This window comes from Bufo bufo, chromosome 5 (assembly GCF_905171765.1).
Source record: "Bufo bufo chromosome 5, aBufBuf1.1, whole genome shotgun sequence".
NCBI classification, from domain to species: Eukaryota; Metazoa; Chordata; class Amphibia; order Anura; family Bufonidae; genus Bufo; species Bufo bufo.
In genome coordinates, this window is record NC_053393.1 from 207,396,879 (window position 1) to 207,418,961 (window position 22,083).

Consider the following 22,083-nt stretch of genomic DNA (forward strand, 5'->3'; position numbering starts at 1 on the left):
GAACGGTGCCCGTGTATTGCGGATCCGCAAATGCGGTCCTCAATACGGCAATGGGCAGCACACGTTCGTGTGAACTAGCCCTTAAACGGGTTTTCCAGGATTTTCCAGGATTTTCACATTGATTGCGGGGGCAGACTAATGGCACCCCCGCTGATGAGCTGTTTGAAGAAGGCATGGCACTCACTGGAGTTCCAATAAACACTGCTGACTCCTCACTGCTTACCAAGTCGAGCGACATCCATTTGATGGTGGCTGTGACTGGTATCACAGCTCAGCCCCACTAGCTTAAATGAGGCTAATATGCACCTAGGTCTCGTGACTGATGAACATGATGTCACTAGCCTAGGAATATACCTAAGTGTTCACAGAACCTCTTTATACATTTAGAGAGTCGGACCCTCCTTTAATACCACTTCACACATCAGTGATTTCCATCAGTGATTTTGATCCAAAACCAGGAATGGCTCTAAACACAGAACAGGTTCAGACCTTTCCCTTATACCTTATCTCTGTGGAGGCTCCAATCCTGATTTTGGCTCACAATCACTGATGGAAATCACTGACCAAAACAGTGACATATGAATGAGGCTTAGTCCCTTCGCTACCAGCACTGGTGGGGTCTTTAAACATGGTGCCTGTGGTTAATATCCGTAATCAGCAATAATGCCGATCGAGAACATTACAGCCTTTAGATTCCGTGTTCAAGTGTGATCATGGCATCTAAAAGGTGAAAAACCCAGAAGCGCGTGCTTCCGGGTTAAGACCGGCATCCCAGTGTGGTCATCGGGGATGCCTGTCATTATTTCTAGTAGGCTGGGTTCCAAGTGAAGAGACCCAGCCTATTAGAGCTGCAGTTCCTATGTTGGCCAATAGGAGATCAGCAATAAGTGAATTACTATACTCCTTATGGGAGTATAGTAATATTCTCTAAAAAACTAAGTAGTGGACATTATAGCCCCCTAGAGAGGCTACAAAAAAAAAACTAAAACTTTCCTCATAATAAATAAAATACCTAAATAATAAAAAATATGAACATCATTGGCATCACCACGTCCGAAAACATCTGTACAATTAAAATATTAAAATATTTTTCCAATACGGTAAATGGCGTAACGGAAAAAAGTATCAAAATGGCCGATTCACCATTTATTCATAGTTTCTCTTACCCCAAAAAATGAAATAAACTGTAATCAAAAAGACACACACACTCCAAAATGGTATCAATAAAAGCTACAGATAATCCAGCAAAAAAAATGCACAGCTCAGTAGACATAACTGCAAAAATTGTATGGGGGTCAGAATATGATGATGTCAAATAAAAAATAAAAAAATTTCTAATGTTTTTTCAGTATTTAAACATATAAAACCTATACATATGGGGTATAGTTGTAATCATACTCAACCAGAGAATGAAGAACACAGGTTAGTCTTGCCACATAAGTAATGCTGTAGGGATAAAATACGAAAAACCTTGGAGGAATTGCTTATTTTTTCCAATTCCACCCCATTTGGAATTTTTCCCGCTTCCCACTACATTGTATGCCATATTAAATGGTGGCATTAGAAAGTACAACTTGTCCGGCAAAAAACAAGGATATGGATATGTGAACAGGAAAAAAATAAAAAAGTTATGGCTCCAGAAAGACAGGGAAGAAAAGTGAAAACGAAAACATCTCCGGTAGGGGTTAATCTTGCAGGTATTGTCGCTTTTGATCAGACATTTTGTTGCCTAAGGGTACATCCACACGTGCCATAAAATAAATTGGAAAAGTCTGCATTAGGTCTTTGCCGCAGAAAAGGCTGCGGACTTCACCCTCATTATTGCAAAAAGTGAAATCTGCATGGGAGATCCGCAGCATAATGCCTCATTCACACATCAGTGTTTTGGTCAGTGATTTCCATCAGTGATTTTCAGTCAAAAGCAGGTGCGTCTCTAAATACAGAACAGGTGCATATCTTTCCCTTAGGCCTCTTTCACACGACTGTATGTCTTTTTTAGTGTTTTGTAGTCCGTTTTTCAAGGATCCGTTGTTCCGTTTTTTGTTTCCGTTTCTGTTTCGTTTTTCCGTATGGCATATACAGTATACTGTAATTACATAGAAAAAAATTGGGCTGGGCATAAAATTTTCAATAGATGGTTCCGCAAAAAAATGGAACAGATATGGAAGACATACGGATGCATTTCCGTATGTGTTCTGTTTTTTTTTGAGGACCCATTTACTTGAATGGAGCCACGGAACGTGATTTGCGGGCAATAATAGGACATGTTCTATCTTTCGACGGAACCGAAAACCGGAAATACGGAAATGGAATGCATACGGAGTACATTCCAGTTTTTTTGCGGAACCATTAAAATGAATGGTTCCGTATACAGACCATATATACGGAACGTAAAAAACGGCCCGTAATCAGAAAAAAAAAAACGGTTGTGTGAAAGAGGCCTTATACCTTATGTTTGATCTAGTCCTGGTTTGGCTACCAATCACTGATGGAAATCACTGACCAAAACACTAACGTGAATGAGGCTTAAGGCTGCAGACGAGTGCAGGTGAACACACATATAATCTGCATGAATTTCCGTGTGGATTTATGTGCATTTCTGCAGCAAGTCCGCAAAGTCTAACAGTGGTTTTTGGTGTGGATTTGATGCGGTTTTGCCGCAGATCTCACCCTTCTATTAAATTAGAAAATCGCAATGCAGGTCAATTTCCGCACTAAAAAAATACAAAGTGTACATGTAATCTCATAAACTTTGCTGGTTCTGTAATATGCTGCAGTTTTTCCTCACGGGAATCTGCATGGAAAAACTGCACATATTCCACAACGGTGTGCAGGTGGCCTAAATTGACATGCTGCAGATTTCAAACCCACGCCACGCATCAATTTACGCTGCAGTTTATCATTCTCTTTGCTAGGGCTGTACAACGCTGTGGATTTGGCACACGAAAATCTGTGACAGCAAATCTGCAGCTATTCAGCCACGTGTACGTAGTCTCAGAGACAAAAGATATAATTGAACATTGCAATTCAATGTCAGGTTTCCACGTTCAGGTTTTTTGATCATAAATAGAGGACACGTATAAAGGAAAGACTGAGGGGGAGATTTATCAAGACGGAGAATGCATTTAATTTATGACAGGGCGCCTGATTGATATTTGTGCCAGCTACATCAGTCATCATTTAGATAAAAAAAAAAATGTATGGGAAGATAAATCTCCTCCTGAGCTTCTCCCTTTTTTGTATCTGCTCCTGGCTTTGACTTAAAAAACGGCATCAAATTAACTGAACGTGGAAACCCACCCTAATAAGTAACAGCCAAGTCCCTTAATTGCTAAAACCATAGGAGATATATTTGCACCAAAATATCATAAGGAAGACTGAGGCTAGACTTTTTTGACATCACAGAAAAATCGCTGTAAAACTATTATCCATAGGGAATGCATTGAGTAGCTTAAAAATTGTTTCAAAATTGCTGTAGCGCTTTAATTGCTTGAGATTAAGCAGCGATTTCACAACCATTTTGTTGGCCAGAGACTTTTATATTACTTTATGGAGATAAATGTATGATTCCAGCATTAGTGATCAAAAGATCTCTAGCTGCTGACTTGTCTGAAGCATTTTCACAACAATTTTGCGATAAAACACTCGAGTAATACTCACATGGATAACTTTCGCCAGAAAGTGGCGGAAGTTATAGCTGAAGTCTGCGCCAACTGAAAACTGGTAACATATTATGATAAATCAGGCCCAAAATAATTGAGACTTGGCGGCCCATCATTCAGCTTTTGCCTTCTCACTTTAAATCTAGAATACGGGAATGTTTCTGCCCTATAGTAGTCCTTGGATCTATGAGCAACTAAGCCAGTTCTACTTTACACCGGTTTGATAAATCTCCCACTATATATTTTTTGGTCTGCATGTGTTAAGCCCCCCCCACCATGTTTCAAGCTTATAGGTGAACTTTTTTGTATGGTGCTGATGCCTTCCATAATATGGTCGTTACCATCGGAACCACAACCTGGAGAGGTCCATCCCTTCTTGATGTCTTGCTCATGATGACTACTCTAATGAGTATATTAAGGCTGGTTCCGTAACTCCGACGCTTACTCAGGTTATTCTAATTTCAGCCATGAAAAGCTGAGAGGGGAATAAACCTTTAAGGCCAGTTTAATTTATATACCATATGTGGTTTGCCACGGTAGGGTCATATTTTTTTTAAACAGAAACAAATATTGCTTAGCTTTTCTTTTTTTTCTTTTTTATGTCAGTATTAGCCTATCATACTTATTGATAATATCATGCTCACCTTCAGCCCTCCACTCTGTTCTGGATCCCTGGGTCCCTAGTCCCCAACAGTATATAACATAGCAGTGACATGCGGTTTGGAGACTGCCCCCCCTTCTCCAGGCTGTCTGGGAAACAATCTTTCAGCTTTTTCATTCCTGTCTCGATTTCTAAAGGCTATATCTTCTGATATAGAGGAGCTTTTGCTGTCTTTTTTTTAAGTTTAAACATTTAGAAGAATAGGTGTACTACTGTGGTGGATGCAATCAACAAAATCTCACTAAACCCTCACACTGATGTTAGAATGAGACTTTAGCCTATATATCCTTATATAAAGTACATACCAGAGCCCGCGCACCACGTCAAGGTATCTCAGGTGGCACGGGACCTAACACTAGCCTACCTGTGCCATATGGGCAGTACCGGGGGCCAGTGGGCGAATTACAGAAGCGTAAGGTCCGACTCACAGCAAACAGCTCCCAGTTGCCTCCAGTGTGAAACCATACATGCAATGGGAGGAGGGAGGAGACTGTGAGTTCCACCCAGAGCTGACTGATATGATGCAGGCCTCACGGGTGCACTGAATGCTGCCTATAGATGAAAATCAGGCACATTCAAATTTGGAGTTTATACACCTCCAGACATACACATACAAATTACACAATATAACGTGGTCTAAAAAAGCAGGAAATGCTCAACTCCATATGCAGTTGTGCATTTATAACCGGGGGAGCAAATCCTGTACATGTGGTCCGTTGCTAGTGGCGATCCCCAGCAAGAAATGCGTACAATGGAGGATGCCCTCAGCGGACCACAAGTACCACATAGACATCCTACACCAGATAGCAAAATGTGTGGATGTAATTAACTATATCAAATAAACATTTAGAAGAATAGGTGTACTACTGTGGTGGAGGCAATCAACAAAATCTCACTAAACCCTCACACTGATGTTAAAATGAGACTTTAGCCTATATACTCCTTATATAAAGGACATACCAGAGCCCGCACACCACGTCAAGGTATCTCAAGTAGCACGGGACCTAACGCTAGCCTACCTGTGCCATATGGGCAGTACCAGGGGCCAGTGGGCGAATTACAGAAGCGTAACATTCTTTTTTCACTTTTTCAAGTTTTATCCCATGATGACAAACAAGCCCACAACATAACAAAATGTGAAAAAAGTGAAAGGGTCTGAAGACTTTCTAAATGTATTGTATGTTTGTGAAAAGCCCACAAGATATTTCTCATGCACATCATTTAAGTCATGCTTTCACTCATTTATGCACAGCTGCTAGTGCTAACTAAACGTTCCATTTGCATAGTTACAGCTTCTCGGCATTCACATTTTTATTGTGCCACATCCTATTTATAGTTGCCTGCCTTTACTAGATATTAATTAGATACTCTGTGTTCGGTTTAAATCTGTCTTTACTGCATACCAGAAGCTTAACGAGGAGGCCAAAGCCCTTTTTTTGTATGTCACATAAATTTCGTTCCCCCTTAAATCTCTCTATGTAATATAACACAAACTGTACAGTGTGCAAAAATTATTTACACCGATCTGCCAAAACATTTAAAGGGGTTTTCCTGCGATTTTAATACTGATGGTTTATCCTCAGGATAGGTCATCAATAGCTGTTCAGTGAGGGTCCAACTCCCGGCAACCATGGCCATCAGCTGTTTGAAGAGGCCACGACACTCCAGTGAGTTCTGTAGCCTCTTCCTAGACCATCGTGTTCATTGGTCATGTGGCCTATTTGCAGCTCAGTCCTATTAAAAGGAATGGGCTTGGGCTGCAATGCCAAGCACTGCCAGTGTACCCCGTATATCACTGTGCTTGGTATGCTGTGATGTGGCCCCAGGGCTCAATGGAGTGCCACGATGGTCTCTTAAAACAGCTGATAGGTGAGGGTGCTGGCATTGGACCCACACCAACCTGATATTGATAACCTATCCTGAGGATTTGGCATCAATATTCAATTCCTAGAAAACCCCTTTAAACCACCTGTTCTGACCATCGAGACATAGACTCAACAAGTCCAAACAAATCAGCTTGAAATCTGGAGGCCAAGTCAATACCTTGAACTTTTTTTTTTTGCTACCATATATGCACCAGATTGTTTCTTCTAGAGGAGTCAGATGCTTCCTGTCTGTTGCACATTAATTACGTTTATCAAAAAATATGTTTTTGGAATTTTTGCTGTAGTATCACACTGTGAAGAATGAGCCTGCAGATACACATTTAGATTCCCTGTGTCCCGTAGACAGAACCATACAGATTGGGCAAGTTTCACTTTATCTATCTTAAACCTCATCATACTTGCCTGCAATGCAGTACTCCTAACTGAACTAGTCTACATATTGTGGCGCTGTCTAAAGCTACACAGATATTGGGACTTCATAATACAATTTATCTATAAGATCTTTGCTGTACAGCTTGAGCCAAGTGTGGAGCTTATGTATTAGGTTTGATTGGAATTCAGAGACCAAGGCATAATGAGGCAATAACTAGAATTATTTTTAAACATGTTAACCATGTTACCTGTCAGTTACATCTTGGAAAAGAGCCATTAGCCATTTAATCGCATATGAAAGAGACACATTCTCTGTTGTGTACTGGATTAAATTCTCTTCGACATCCCCTAGTACCCCATCCCTCACCCCTCATATCAGACTTTGGCCTCCTGCACACGACCGTTGTGTGCACCCGTGGCCGTTGTGCCGTTTTCCGTTTTTTTTTCACGGACCCATTGACTTTCAATGGGTCCGTGGAAAAAACGGAAAATGCACCGTTTTGCAGCCGCATCCAAGATCCGTGTTTCCTGGCCGTGAAAAAAATATGACCTGTCCTATTTTTTTCACGGCCAACGGTTCACGGACCCATTCAAGTCAATGGGTCCGTGAAAGAACACGGATGCACACAAGATTGGCATCCGTGTCCGTGATCCGTGGCCGTAGGTTACTTTTTATACAGACGGATCCGAAGATCCGTCTGCATAAAAGCTTTTTCATAGCTGAGTTTTCACTTCGTAAAAACTCAGAACCGACAGTATATTCTAACACAGAGGCGTCCCCATGGTGATGGGGACGCTTCTAGTTAGAATACACTACAAATTGTGTACAAGACTGCCCCCTGCTGCCTGGCAGCACCCGATCTCTTACAGGGGGCCGTGATCAGCACAATTAACCCCTTCAGGTGCGGCACCTGAAGGGGTTAATTGTACTATCATATCCCCCTGTAAGAGATCAGGGCTGCCAGGCAGCAGGGGGCAGACCCTCCCCCTCTCCCCAGTTTGAATATCATTGGTGGCCAGTGCGGCCCCCCCCTCCCTCTATTGTAATTATTCGTTGGTGGCACAGTGTGCGCCCCCCCCCTCCCTCCCTCTATTGTAATAATTCGTTGGTGGCACAGTGTGCGCCCCCCATCGGCCCCCCCTCCCTCTATAGCATTAACAACATTGGTGGCCAGTGTGCGGCCTCCCCTCCCCCCCCCCCATCATTGGTGGCAGCGGAGTTCCGATCGGAGTCCCAGTTTAATCGCTGGGGCTCCGATCGGTAACCATGGCAACCAGGACGCTACTACAGTCCTGTTTGCCATGGTTACTTAGCAATAGTACAATAGTAGAAGATTCATTCTTACCTGCTGGTGGGTGCTGCGATGTTCGTGTCCGGCCGGGAGCTCCACCTACTGGTAAGTGACAGGTCTGTGCGGCGCATTGCTAAATGAACTGTCACTTACCAGAAGGAGGAGCTCCCGGCCGGACACAGACATCGCAGCTCCCAGGTAAGTATGAATCTTTTACTATTGTACTATTGCTAGTAACCCGCTGCCACCAATGATCGGGGGGGGGGAGATGGGAGGCCGCACACTGGCCACCAATGTTGTTAATGCTATAGAGGGAGGGGGGGCCGATGAGGGGCGCACACTGTGCCACCAACGATTTATTACAATAGAGGGAGGAAGGGGGGGGGGCGCACACTGTGCCACCAACGAATTATTACAATAGAGGGAGGAAGGGGGGGGAAGGCCGCACTGGCCACCAATGATATTCAAACTGGGGAGGGGGGGTCTGCCCCCTGCTGCCTGGCAGCCCTGATCTCTTACAGGGGGATATGATAGTACAATTAACCCCTTCAGGTGCGGCACCTGAGGGGTTAATTGTGCTGATCACGGCCCCCTGTAAGAGATCGGATGCTGCTAGGCAGCAGGGGGCAGTCATGTACACAGTTTGTAGTATATTCTAACTAGAAGCGTCCCCATCACCATGGGAACGCCTCTGTGTTAGAATATACTGTCGGAAATGAGGTTTCACGATCTAACTCATATCCGACAGTATATTCTAACATAGAGGCGTTCCCATGGTGATGGGGACGCTTCAAGTTAAAATATACCATCGGATTGGAGAAAACTCCGATCCGATGGTATAAAAGGGACTCCAGACTTTACATTGAAAGTCAATAGGGACGGATCCGTTTGAAATGGCACCATATTGTGTCAACGTCAAACGGATCCGTCCCCATTGACTTGCATTGTAATTCAGGACGGATCCGTTTGGCTCCGCACGGCCAGGCGGACACCAAAACGACTTTTTTTTCATGTCCGTGGATCCTCCAAAAATCAAGGAAGACCCACGGACGAAAAAACGGTCACGGATCATGGAAAAACGGGACCTGTTTTTGCGGACCGCAAAAAAATACGTTCGTGTGCAGGAGGCCTTAGTCACATACTTCAAAGATTGACATCAGAAAAAATTTCAGCCTACAGTCCCCGCAGCCCCTCTACACAACATTTTAGTCCTCTTCCCCCCATACCGACTTCTCCCCCATTAAAGTAGAAAAACTTTTCACCTTACTCTCCAGACCACCTGTGCTTTTGATTCAATCCCATCCCACCCAGGGCCGGTGCAAGGATTTTTTCCAACACAAGCGAAGCTACATTTTGATGCCTCCCCCCTCGCAGCTCACCTGGCCCTGGTCCCGTCTTCAGCAGCTGGCTTCTCCTCTGTGTGGTCCTGGTATCTTCTCTCTCTGCTTCAGACAATCGCTGGTTTGAGGACTGTATTTTTAGCCCTCTAAGACGCACCTAGGTTTTAGAGGAGGATAATAAGAAAAACATATTTTCCATTGCACCTAAGGTCAGACCAACAATCAGACCCCCAATGTTAATCAGACCTCACATCAGACCCCCAATGCCTCAGATCAGCCCCCCATGTCAGCCATAAGCCCCCCATGTCAGCCATCAACCCCCCATGTCAGCCATCATCCCCCCATGTCAGCCATCATCCCCCCATGTCAGCCATCAGCCCCCCATGTCAGCCATAAGCCCCCCATGTCAGCCATCAGCCCCCCATGTCAGCCATCATGCCTCCCCATGTCAGCCATAAGCCCCCCATGTCAGCCATCATGCCCCGTGTCAGATATTTATGCCCCCATTTCAGCTATCATCCCCCATGTCAGCCATCAGCCCCCCATGTCAGCCATCATGTCCTTATGTCAGCCATCATGCCCACATGTCAGTTATCATGTCCGCCATCATGCCCCCCATGTCAGCCATCAGCGCAAATAAAATAAAATAACTTACCTCTCCTGCTCCTGGACGCTGCCGCTCCTCACCACCAGTGCCCTCTCTCTCTTCTTCCTGGTTCTCAGCTGTCAGCTGTGAATGCTGCGCACAGTGAGGTCACATGGTGCGCAGCCCTTTACAGCAGACAGCCGAGCGGAGGACCAGGAAGTGGTGAGTACAGATCCTTCAGATCCTTCACTGCTCCCCGGTCCTAATGAAGCGCTTACAAAATGGAAGCGCTTCATTAGTATTCGCCCCATAAAGACCTAGGGGCGAAAAATACGGGGTATTTAAAAAAAAAAAACACGTTTAATTTTTCTGCCCGCCCCCGTCTCTGCACCCTAAGGCAGCTGCTTGGTCTGCCTTATTATAGCGCCGGGCCTGATCCCACCTCATCCCTAACCTCACCAACAGTGTTTATCCCTGCCCTAACCCATCTCTTCAACCTATAACTAACCACCTGTGTCTCTTCTCTCTGCTAATCCCTTCACTGGCTCCCCATTTTTCAGAGAATCCAGTATAAAGCACTAACTATGACATATAAGGCAATCCACAGCCTGTCCTCTCCATACATCTGTGACCTGATCTTCTGGTACCTTCCCACATGCAATCTTTGATCCTTATAAAACCTCCAAGATTTATTTTGTGTATCTCCTATAGTCTGGAACTCTACCTCAACATATCAGAAGCTCAACTACCGTGGAAACCTTCAAAAGTAACCGAAAAATCCACCTCTTCAGACACGCCTAGAGCCTACAGTAATCTTGCTGCTGCTATACCGCTGTATGAGCAGCTTTACCTTCACCCACTGTATCCTTCCCGCATTCCTTGTAGATTGTAAGCTCTCGCAGGCAGGGTCCTCTCTTCTTCTGTACCAATTCGTAACTCATTTAGTTCATGTTTATTGCAATTATTTTATATTATGTATCTACACCGCTTGTTTGTATGTACAGCACCATGGAATGAATGGCACTTTAATAATAAATAATAATTGTGGCCGCGGCCACGGTCAGTAAGGTGACAGGAGGGGGCTTGACAGTGGCTGGTGTGTGCCTGGAGCCACGGGACGTGGGCCTGCATAAAAGAGGGCCAACCCTAGGGAGAGTAGAAAGAAAGGGGTGGGAAAAAGGGGGGGGGGGGGGAGGGGGAGTCGGCGGGCGCGGTGCGGTGAGCTGGACGAGGGGGGTTTAAGAAGGGGGACCTGGCCCCTCCCACAATTACAGGCTGCATGCAGCCTTAACTATTTGTGGCCGCGGCCACGGTCAGTAAGGTGACAGGAGGGGGCTTGACAGTGGCTGGTGTGTGCCTGGAGCCACGGGACGTGGGCCTGCCTAAAAGAGGGCCAAAAAGACACCGGGTAGGAGAAGTGCTGCTGTTTAATGCATGATGGAACAGTATTACAAAACCAAGGAAAGGAATACCTGCCGGGTTTCAGTCAGCGGATCCGGGATGTACCGGGAAAAACAGGCAGATCTCCACCTACCCATGTGACGGATGACGTGCGGAGGCGTCCCGTGCTTGGAAACTGCTGAGGCCGCTCCGATGCGGAATGAATGTCCTGATATGGTTTTGGGGTCCATCCCCAACCCTGCGACCAGGGATCTGATGTGTGAGACGAACTGTGGCGTGGATAGGGGTTTCCCTTGGAATGGAAGCAAAGGAGACTCTGGATCTGGAGATGGTGTGGAAACAAGGAGACGTTGGAGTACCACCACTGGACACCAGGCGTTTCCGGACTTGAAGAAGCGGATCAGTATGGGAGGACCGGTTTGAGACGTCTTGGTGGAAGGAAGGCTTAACACCAGATGATCCTGGCTCCAGGATAGCTGCTTCTTCTTCAGGAAGATCGTCTTCTGGGAAGAAACTGAGAATTCTCCTGGACGAAGGAAGCCGTAGAAGCTTAGATACATAGCGGCCTTGATGACCAGACTAATGGAAGGGCCAAAAGGATTGCCATCTAGGGCTGCAGACAGCTGCCTAAATAGCTCGCCGGAGACCGACCGACGGGACGGGTTGGAGTCTTTACTGTTTTTCTCAATGCCCCTGAGCGTGGCCTTGACGGCTTGGGATGTAAATGCCGCGCGAACTTCTGGGTTCTGTAGGGCTAAGAAATGTTGCGCCCCGGCTAGGTAAAAACGGATGGTGCTGGGTGCCAGTTTGAGGTTGACATGGCAATGGGCCATGAACGCCATGATGTACTCAATGAAGGCCGTATCCTGTTGGGGATGGTCCCTGGAAAACTTTTGGAAGAGGTTCCAACCTGTGCCGTAATTGCGAGCCGTGTTGACCGAGAGGGAATCGGAGCACGAGGTCCTTGGCGTTGCCAGCAGAGACCTCATCCAACATCAGGTCGCTGAAGCCGGGGCCCCGGTCCGGTCTGCTTCTGGACATACCTGAAAGAAGGTTTGAAAATTGAACCTCGATAAGGCATCGGCCGCCGTGTTGCTGGCACCTGGAATATGGGAACACGAGAAATGAAAGTTATAGATCATGGCCAGCCAGACCAGTTTGCGCAACAGGGACATGACCCTGGCAGACTTAGCTCGGCCTTTGGAGATGATGTCCACCAGGTCCTGACTGTCAGAGATAAACATGACGCTGGAATTAGCCCAGAGGTGACCCCAGACGGATGCGGCCGCCACGATGGGATAACATTCCAGGAACGGTGATGAACTGAGGGACTGAGGGTCGGAGCTGACCTGAGGAGGCCATGGGCCAGCCAACCACTGGGACCCGAAGATGGCAGCGAAACCCCGGGATGCCGCGGCATCAGAAAACACCCTGGTAGATGACTGTGACCATGAGGGGACGAACAGGCTGACCCCGTTCCAAGATGAAAGAAAGCTGTCCCACATGCGCAAGTCTGCCATGGCAGCCCTGTCCAAGTGGACAATGCTGCTGGGTTCGGAGGCTGTGGGAAGGAGCGAGAGCAGACGGGAAATAAAGGCCCTGCCCTGGGGCATTACCCTTAAGGCAAAGTTCAGCCGACCCAGGATGGACTGTAGCTCGACCTTGGTCACCTGGGAAGAGGTGATGGCCCTGGCCACGACTTCTCGGATCTGGGACAGCTTTGCCTCTGGAAGCCTGGCTTCCATTCTGTCTGAGTCCAGGACAATACCCAGGAAGGTGATGGAAGTGACCGGCCCCGCGGTCTTCCCCTGCGATATTGGGATGGAAAGGGCGGCAAAGATCTCCAGGAGGGAGTGCAGCCCGGATGGCCGACATAGCGGAGGTTCTATGAGGAGAAAGTCGTCCAGGTAATGGATGACCGCTGGGGTGCTGCCGTGATGGATCAGGATCCAGTGTAGAGCCTGCGCCAATTGGTCGAATAACCACGGGCTGCTTTTAGAGCCGAAAGTCAACCTGTTGGCAAAATAGAACCTGCCCTCCCACCTAATACCATAGAACTGCCAAAGGTGAGGGGCGATGGGCAGCAGTTTGAAGGCATCCGCTATGTCAGTTTTAGACAACCAGGCGCCTTTCCCGGCGCTAAGGATGAGGGCAATGGCTTCGTCAATGGATGCATACTTCATGGAAAATTCTTCGGAAGGAATGAGTGAATTAATGCTGGGGATGACGGAATCATGGGGGGCGGAGAGATCGTAGATCAAACGTTTTTTATTTGACTCTTTTTTGGACACTAAACCTATGGGGCTGATCCGCCAGCGAGAGAAAGGAACCTGGTAGAAGGGGCCCAGGAGGAACCCTTTCTCGACCTCCGAATTCAGGAGTTCCTGCACAGCGGCGAAATCTGACATGGCTGACTGCAGATTGTCGCACTCCCAGTTGGAATGGGGTAGTGCCACCAACCCTGTGTCAAAGCCGGAGCAGAGGCCAGTGATCAGGAAGTCCACGAATCCCGGCACCGGATGTTCCCGTAACAGGAGGGCCAGGAGGTCGATGTCGCAGTCGGCCAGTCATAGGCGCTTGTACGCCTTCTTGGGACATGTGGACCTGGGGTGAGCCCTGAAGCAGATGGAGCAGATGTGCAGGGCCCTGCAACCGCTGAAGAGACAGGAACCAAAGTTAAAGTTGTTGCAAACTTGGCTGTTGCCAAGGTAAACAATGGGTCTGCCCAACTTATCAGTGGAGGAGGGACTGCGGGGGACCCCGGAGGGGCCTGGCATGGCCTTGTCTGGTTGGGCCGTGGCAGTTTGAGGACACCACTCTGTGGAGTGAAAAATCGACTGACAAGTCGAACAAGCGGGGGCCCGGAGACCGGCGAAATGCTGGCAGAACAACTCCATGTCCAGCGTAGCCCAGTTGACGGAAAACTGAAACTGGGTAAGCGCGGCGGCGGCCATGGCTGAAAAGGAGCGGTGGTAATCATAGAAAGCCGTGCCGCCGTACTTGTGCCCAAGTCCAGTAACTTTGTGTAGATACGTGTCCAGCTCCTCCCGGCGAGCCGGAAAGGCGGAGCAGAGCACGTCTCTAAACAGGCCGAAGGCCAACACAAACTCGGGTACAGAGAGCTTGCGGTTGAGACGTCCATCCTTGGCCCGAAGGACCACCGAGACCTCCCCGCAGTCAAAGGTCTTGTTGTCTGCGGCATCGTGGGACGCAATCAGGATGGACGCGAGATTCACGTCCTTGCCCGCCAAGATGTCCCTCCTGATGTGGTCCGGCACCAAGTGCGCAGGAGCCACCACCGGAGCAGCCGGGGACGTACCTGGAGCCGGAAGCTGAGATAGAGGGGGATCGGTGATGGGGACCACCGCCTGGGATGACGCCGGTGTTCTGGACTCCAAGTCCACCACCCTGGTCCTGATGTCGGAAACGGACGAGATGAGCGAATCCAAGGAGGCCTGTAACAGTACCAGGGACTGCTGGATGGCTGGGGGTGGATCTTCTCTTTCAGGAGGGCTGGGCTCGGACATCAAAAGCCGGTATAGCTCGGCCTTCCTGGCTGAAGCTGGGTGCCTGATACCTTTCTGCCCAACTCCGCAATGAGCCTTGGCACAGTCCATCTTCGGAGGGCAACTGGGCCGCCTTGGCTGGAGACCGAAGTACCCGGAAGGGACAATGTGTCGTCGACGTCTGAGACCTGCGACATGGCTTCAAAATAGCAGAGACCTTGCAAGACCTGGAATTAGAGACAACAATATGGCAGCTGGAGAGGTCATGGGGACGTGTACCATGACTACTGAGGTCGTGGACGAACGTACTGGAGGACGTACCTGAGAGCGTGGAATCAACACCCTTGCCTTACCGTCTGAGGGAACGACCCGGCTGGCCCTGAGGACTGGAAAAGTTAGGAGTGACGTGAGGAAAATGCCGCGCGGGACCTGAAAAAACCATCGCGGATGCGCGCGGACACACCGCAGTGTCGTCTAATGCGGAAACAGGGAGACGTGGATGAAACATGAACCAGGAAGAAGGGGTAACTGGGGAGCCAGGAGGCGGAGTCTAAGGACTGTGGTAAGAAGGAGGCCTGGAAGTTTTCAGGGCGAGCGGCGAGGAGTGATCTGAACGCACCGGCTGACTACCGTGACGGTGGCCACACCTGTGGCTGAGAGACCAGGACCGACCCTGACGCTACAAGCCACCGTGGACGGAGAAGACACCTGAGCGCCTCAGGGTACCCGGCAGGGAAGACGCCAGAACGTCTCGGCTGAGATGGACAGAGGAGACACCTGAACGCTTCAGGGTGCTAGGACAGGGAAGACACCTGAACGCCTCAGGCCAAGATGGACAGAGAAGACACCTGAACGCTTCAGGGTACCTGGACAAAGAAGACACCTGAACGCCTCAGGCCAAGATGGACAGAGAAGACACCTGAACGCTTCAGGGTATCTGGACAGAGAAGACACCTGAACGCCTCAGGCCAAGATGGACAGAGAAGACACCTGAACGCTTCAGGGTACCTGGACAGAGAAGACACCTGAACGCCTCGTGCCAAGATGGACAGAGAAGACACCTGCACGTTTCAGGGTATCTGGACAGAGAAGACACCTGAACGCCTCAGGCCAAGATGGACAGAGAAGACACCTGAATGCTTCAGGGTATCTGGACAGAGAAGACACCTGAACGCCTCAGGCCAAGATGGACAGAGAAGACACCTGAACGCTTCAGGGTACCTGGGCAGAGAAGACACCAGAACGCCTCAGGCTAAGAAGGACAGAGAAGACACCTGAACGTCTCAGGTTGAGTGAGAGAGAAAACATCCTTGCGTGCCTCCGGGGAGGCAACCCGGGATGTAGGTAATAGGAACTGCTGGGAGCAGCCCAGGATTACCTACCTGAACCCTCAAGTTTGAGAATTCCCGCGAGCGGCCGGCAGCGACCTTCTGCAGGACCTAAACCTGACGTCAGGAAAGTCGAGACAAGACACGTCGGGGACCACGAACGCTACTGGCACCTGTGAAAGGAACACATATGTGAAAAATGGGAGCAACAAGACCGGAGCCCCCGAGGGCCCAGCTGGAAGGCCGTGGGAAGGCCGGGGCGTGAACGGGCCTGGAGGGCCACGGATCTGACCCGAGTGTGCGTGGCGGAGCCCGTGGCGCATGCCAGCCTGGCAGGAGCGGGGCCCTGGGGGTGGAAGCACCGGAGCCAGGCACGGGCGACCTGGAAGGAGCAAGGTGGGACGGGCAGGGGTGTGGCCCGTTAATTGCCCATCAGTGGGCCACACGTGATGGGCAATTAACGCATGCCAGGAGTCATGACCGCCCGCATGGTGTTCCTGACCAGAGAGCTATCCCTGCCAGCCCAACTCTAGACCTAGAGCGGGACCTGGCCTGCCTGCGCCACTGCAGGCTGGCCACCATGATATCCATGGGCTGGCTGGACAGCGCGGGCGGCGGCTGACCTAAGCACACCAAATGAACAGACAGCAGCTGGCAGCCCCACCGGAGTGGGTGCACGCTGGACATGCCGGTCTCGGCCCGCAATCAGGGGGCATGGAAGTGCGGCCAGACGGGAACGGGCCTGACAGGAGCGTGGGAGGCGGGCATGGCGTGGTGTGCGGCCCGGCCGCGGCGAGGGACGGAGGCAGCAAGCGGGGCTCCCCCTCTGTGCGCCCCCCCCCTCTAGGCGGCCGGCGTGCCGCGCGCGATGCGGCAGCCGGGAGCAGGTCCAGAGCCGGCTGCGCATGCACCCGACCTCTCGCGAGAGGACGGACGCGACCGGACGGCGGTGATGGGAGCCCGCGGCGGCCGAAGGCGGTGAGGGGGAGCGGGCCAGCGGCCGACCACAGCCCTGATGGCGGACGGACCGGAGACTCCAGGCGGGAGGCGTGCGGCGATACTTACCTGGGGAGCGTGCTTACCGGAAGTGACGTGAGTCACAGGAAGTGCGAGTCGGCGGGCGCGGTGCGGTGAGCTGGACGAGGGGGGTTTAAAAAGGGGGACCTGGCCCCTCCCACAATTACAGGCTGCATGCAGCCTTAACTATTAATCATTTAGGAACCATGTGTTTTGATTATTTTCCCTGTGTCCCTTCCTGTCCCCCATGGCTGCTCTGGTGGATATATTTTTGGGGATGGAGGTGGGTTTGGTGTAAAATAAAAACAAGAGAATGGGATAAAATCTATTTTGAATGTTATCTGTATTTATTCATTTTAAAGTTATGCTAAAAACCTTATATTAAGAGAGAAAGTATTTGAATTTGTATTTGGTTTTTGGTGTTTGGTTTCCTTTTCCATTCTCAAAAATAAGTCGAAAATAAGAAAAAAAAGTTATTTGTCAGGTTCCTCAAACCATTCTTAAACAGTTTTTGCAGTGTTTTTGCTGTCATGAACATGTGTACATTCACCCACATGAAACCCAGGTTTTCTGGGCACAACATTGTCCGGAGCACAATGTCTCTGTCAGCTTACCTTTGTCCCATTGAATATCCTGGTGCAATTGCTTTCACAGTTACAGTAAGTGATGCACACATACTCAGTCTTCCATGTGATGTAAATGAAAATGTGTGTCATCAGACAGCGTCACCTTTTTCCATTGCTCCATGGTCCAGTTCTTATGCTCAAGTGCCTATTTTAGGCATTTTCAGCAGTAGGCAGGGGTCAGTATGGGCACTCAAACCAGTCTGTGGCTATGTAGCAAATTATGTCAACCCATCATAGCCAGCATTGAATGGGTTGGCTGCTTTCCACCTACTGTTGACCAGTGTACATAAGATGACTATATGGCACTTACTAACATAGTCTTTGTTGATATTCTCTGCCGTTTGCTATATTTCAAAAGCCATATCCCCTTGCTCGGCAAATCTTCAGTTCTGTCCAGATACAGGTCCTTTCCATAACATGGCCACTGATGGAGGGTTATGTGACCAGGCAAAACACCTCCATGTGAGGTCTGCTACATTCAAATACACTGCCCCTGCTCTAAACTCCCGAAAGTACATGTGCAGGTGGCAGATCTGGTATATGTGGACAGCACAAATAACTTGGCAAACAAGCGGGCATACCTATAAAATATAGAAGATGACACAGAATACCAACAAAGTCTATGTCTTTAAGTGTCACATAGTCATCTTACAAACACATTGGTCAACCGTAACCAGAGAAGGCCAAACCCTTTACCTATATCAGCAGTTTGTGCTAGAGTAGCTCTACAATATGACTTGACTGGATGGGCTAGCCTTCTTTCCCCCCAGATTTAATGAGCCAGTTCACCAGTTGTTGTTCTTCCTTGGATCACTTTTGCTTAAAGTATATACTCACACCTCATGTTGTAAATAATCAGGATAATAAAAATTAATCAGATATTGACATTATAAGATGCCATGTGTACTGTAGAATGTTTGCCTAAAACAAATTCATAGGAAAAATAATAAACTAAGTTGATTTAGGAAATTGTCCAACAATTGACTGATAAAGGAGTTATTCCTTTTTGGTACTGATCACAGGATGTCGGATTACTGGGAACCCCAGCGATTTGCTGTAATTGGCAGGGAATGCTGGCAATGAGTTATTCTGCAACCCTAGCACTGGTTAAATGAAGCATTACTTACCGCTCATGGAAATCGATGGATTGTCCATGTAATGCACAGACTTGTTGGGTCCTTTAAGATGCAGGAGGATTGGCAGCAAACAGATCTGGTTGCAATTAACTCTTTTGTTACTGAAGAAGATGTGGTAAACAGATTAAAACTGTTAAAACTATAACAGGTTAAGGTCCCCTTACACTGGCCGAGCATCAGCCAGACAATCGCTAACAAACGTTTATCTAAATGCTCATTCATTGGGTAATATGATTGTGCAGTCACCAGTATCATCATCTGGCAAACTGTGATTCTCTATGGGGACAAGCGATGGCAAAGTCTTTATGTAACCTATGGTGCCAGTGAGGATAATATCATGTTTGAACCATAGTTGCCAAAAGCCCTGAATTTGCAGGGACTGTTCTTAATTTTCAGAGACGGTCCCTGCTAATTTGAGCTGTCCTGCTCCAAAATTGGTGGGATGTTCCTGTGTGGTTTGGAGTCGTTCTCAGGGTGGGGTCTGTTTGTTTCTAGTTTACCAACTGCAATGTACAGTAGGTAAGTATGCTTGAACAATCTCTGCAACTCAGCAATCACTCTTAGACTTTGTATACACCAGGAGCCCTTTTCTGTAGATGTTTGTCTGAAGGATGTGACTTTGCTTGTGTTCTGTAGCAGCACTTAGGGTTATACGCTCCTGGGCTCTTTTAAGCTCCATTTGCTGCCAGTGGTATCCAGCTGATTCTGCCCCTCTGCGGCCTTATACACCAGGGAGACAAGGATGTAACTTTTTGATGAGTCTGGTTCTCCACTTTGGCTGCTTTGGAACGCAGGCTCTGGCTGAGACTGAACTACATTTCTGCACACACTGGAATAGTATTCCCTGCCCACTACCTGTCCAGGCTAAATGATTTGACCTGACCACCCTAACCAAGGATGGGGTGCCCTCTGCTGGAGTTAGATATTACAGCATTAACTCTGTGTGTTACAGTCCTTCAGAGAAAATGCCTGCAGCGACTCTCTGTTGTGTCATATTGATGTCAAATGAGGGACATTCCTCAATGAACACAAAATGTTCTAATACAGAATTATAAAAAAAAAAAAAAGTATACAGCAATTTGACAACCACTCCTGTCGGATCAGCTCCTATGATCGGCTGTCAGTTTTTGTGAAAACAGGTGATATATATTGTGTGTAGGGGGGCATATTCTGAGTCTGATTGTCACAATTACATTGAAATCATCAATTTGTAGCTGACACCATGTAATTGCCTGAGTGTTAGTTTACTCACTCAGAACACATACATTATATATTCATGGAAGTGCATATTGATTCTTTGACTGCCTGCCTCTTTGATTTACTCTTTCTTATTTGTAGAGATACTGTGGGTCATTTCCTAAGAAAGCTACTTCAGTTTTGGTGAAAAAAAAGTTGCAAGAACCAGTTTTGTGACTTTTTAAACACCTGGTCAACCAAATTTTGTCACACAGCATTTTTACTCCATTCTTACCACTAGGAGTGGGGAAAATTCGCTAACATTTACGACGGAAAACTGGAATAAATGATGATTGATAATCATCATGGACTATAGTAGTTTTCAAACTAGGTGAACAGACTGCTGGAGGATGTGCCTCTGGCAGTGCAGGGGATATCAAAGACCAGCGCAAAAGGAGCCTAATTCTTCTTTAATTTGATGAACATAGATTGTGTAATTTTTACCACTTATTATTTATACACTTTATAGGTTAGAAATAAAAGAATTTACAATAAAAAAAATTATATGAATGAACATCAAAAGGCTATAAATATCAAATTAAACGATAACATTTGTTCTAAAACTTCAAAGGATGCTCACATGTAAAATTATATATATAGAGAGAGAGAACTAAAATGTGCCATATATATTTTTATTCTATCACACTTCCAAATAAAAATAACAACTTGTCTGAAAGTCTATCTTGCTAATATGGGAGTGGGAGAGCATGTGCTTTTCTAGATCAATATTTATGGATGGTTTAGGTAGGGAGATTCAATCACCAGTATACTCCCAGGAAGTATTAAAGTTTGGTGTAACTTCTTCTCAAGCCATCTCCCCTGATGCCCATTGGCATTATCTCCTTCTGGAAATCCTTTGAGAGATCTAGACTCTCCCTGGTCTCACCTACTCTCTGTTCCACTAACTCAGTTACCTCCTATTTAGAGACTGACCAACTCATCCTGTCTCCGCCCGAGTGTAAAGAAAACATATCCTTCCTCCACTCCTTCAATAATAAATTCTAGGACAACTTGCACGTATTTTTTCAGATCAATTAGGGCACATTGCGATACCTGAACTGGCTCAAAAATTAACCTTCTCTTCTGTACCTAAAGCTTTTTCTATCTCGGATCTCTACTCCTTTTTCTTTCACTCGTCCTCTACGAAGCCCTATTATATATAAGATTGGGAACATGAATTTGTCAAAATTCAAGAACTCTCATACAAACTTCTGACTCGATGGTCCTCAACTCCCACCTATAAAAAAAATAATAATGTGTAACTCCAGTGGTTGCTGGAGATATGGCAACTCTACTGGTAGCTGTCTTCAAATCTATTTAATTTGCCCACTAATCTCTCAGTTTTGGGATAAAATATAAAAAAAAAAGTCCAAGTAATCAGCAATCGTAATATTACCGTAAAACTAGAAACTTTTGGCTTTGCTCACCCAATTTTAAATTGTCCAAACAAAGCCTCACCACTTGGCTCATTCAAGCGGCAAAACTTCTAATTTCTTTACATTGGAGAATCCCGATCTCCCAATACCCCAGCAATGGAAAGACAAAATCAATCAAATCTACAGATTTGAGGAACTCTGTAGCTTTGAGTTCTCTCCCTCTGGGCCCCCTAGTCCTCCTACATAACTGTGATCCATAATGGTTCCCTTGATCAAACCTCTAATCTTTTTTATACGTACACCTATCTCCTCAGGGTGCGCAAATAATAATCCCTGAGAGCCCATATATTGCGATAGACATTTTCTGGAATTGACCTGTCCCCTTATTTTTTGTTTGTAATTTTTATTCCGTTATTTGACAAAATACTGGAAATAGTGCTCTACTCATTTAGGTCCTGTGTGGTCTTTTACGTCTTTGAGTTTGCTATGAGTTTTCAGAGTGTTAAACTTAAAAACGTTGATAAAAAAGCCATGTTGAGGTTTATCACCATGTATATCACCTTGTTGGAAAAATATGCTTAAGGCCGGGCTCACACATGATTGATTAGCTGTGGATTTGCTGTTTTGTTTAGTTTTTTTGCAAATTTGGACATGTGTC

General features: G+C 47.2%; 1 protein-coding gene across 1 annotated transcript in view; it reads left to right on the top strand.

Annotated features, from left to right (window-relative positions):
* The window catches only part of LOC121002015 (myosin VIIA and Rab interacting protein), a 642,833-nt gene that overhangs the window by 260,053 nt on the left and 360,697 nt on the right, over window positions 1-22,083 (top strand). The window lies entirely within an intron of this gene.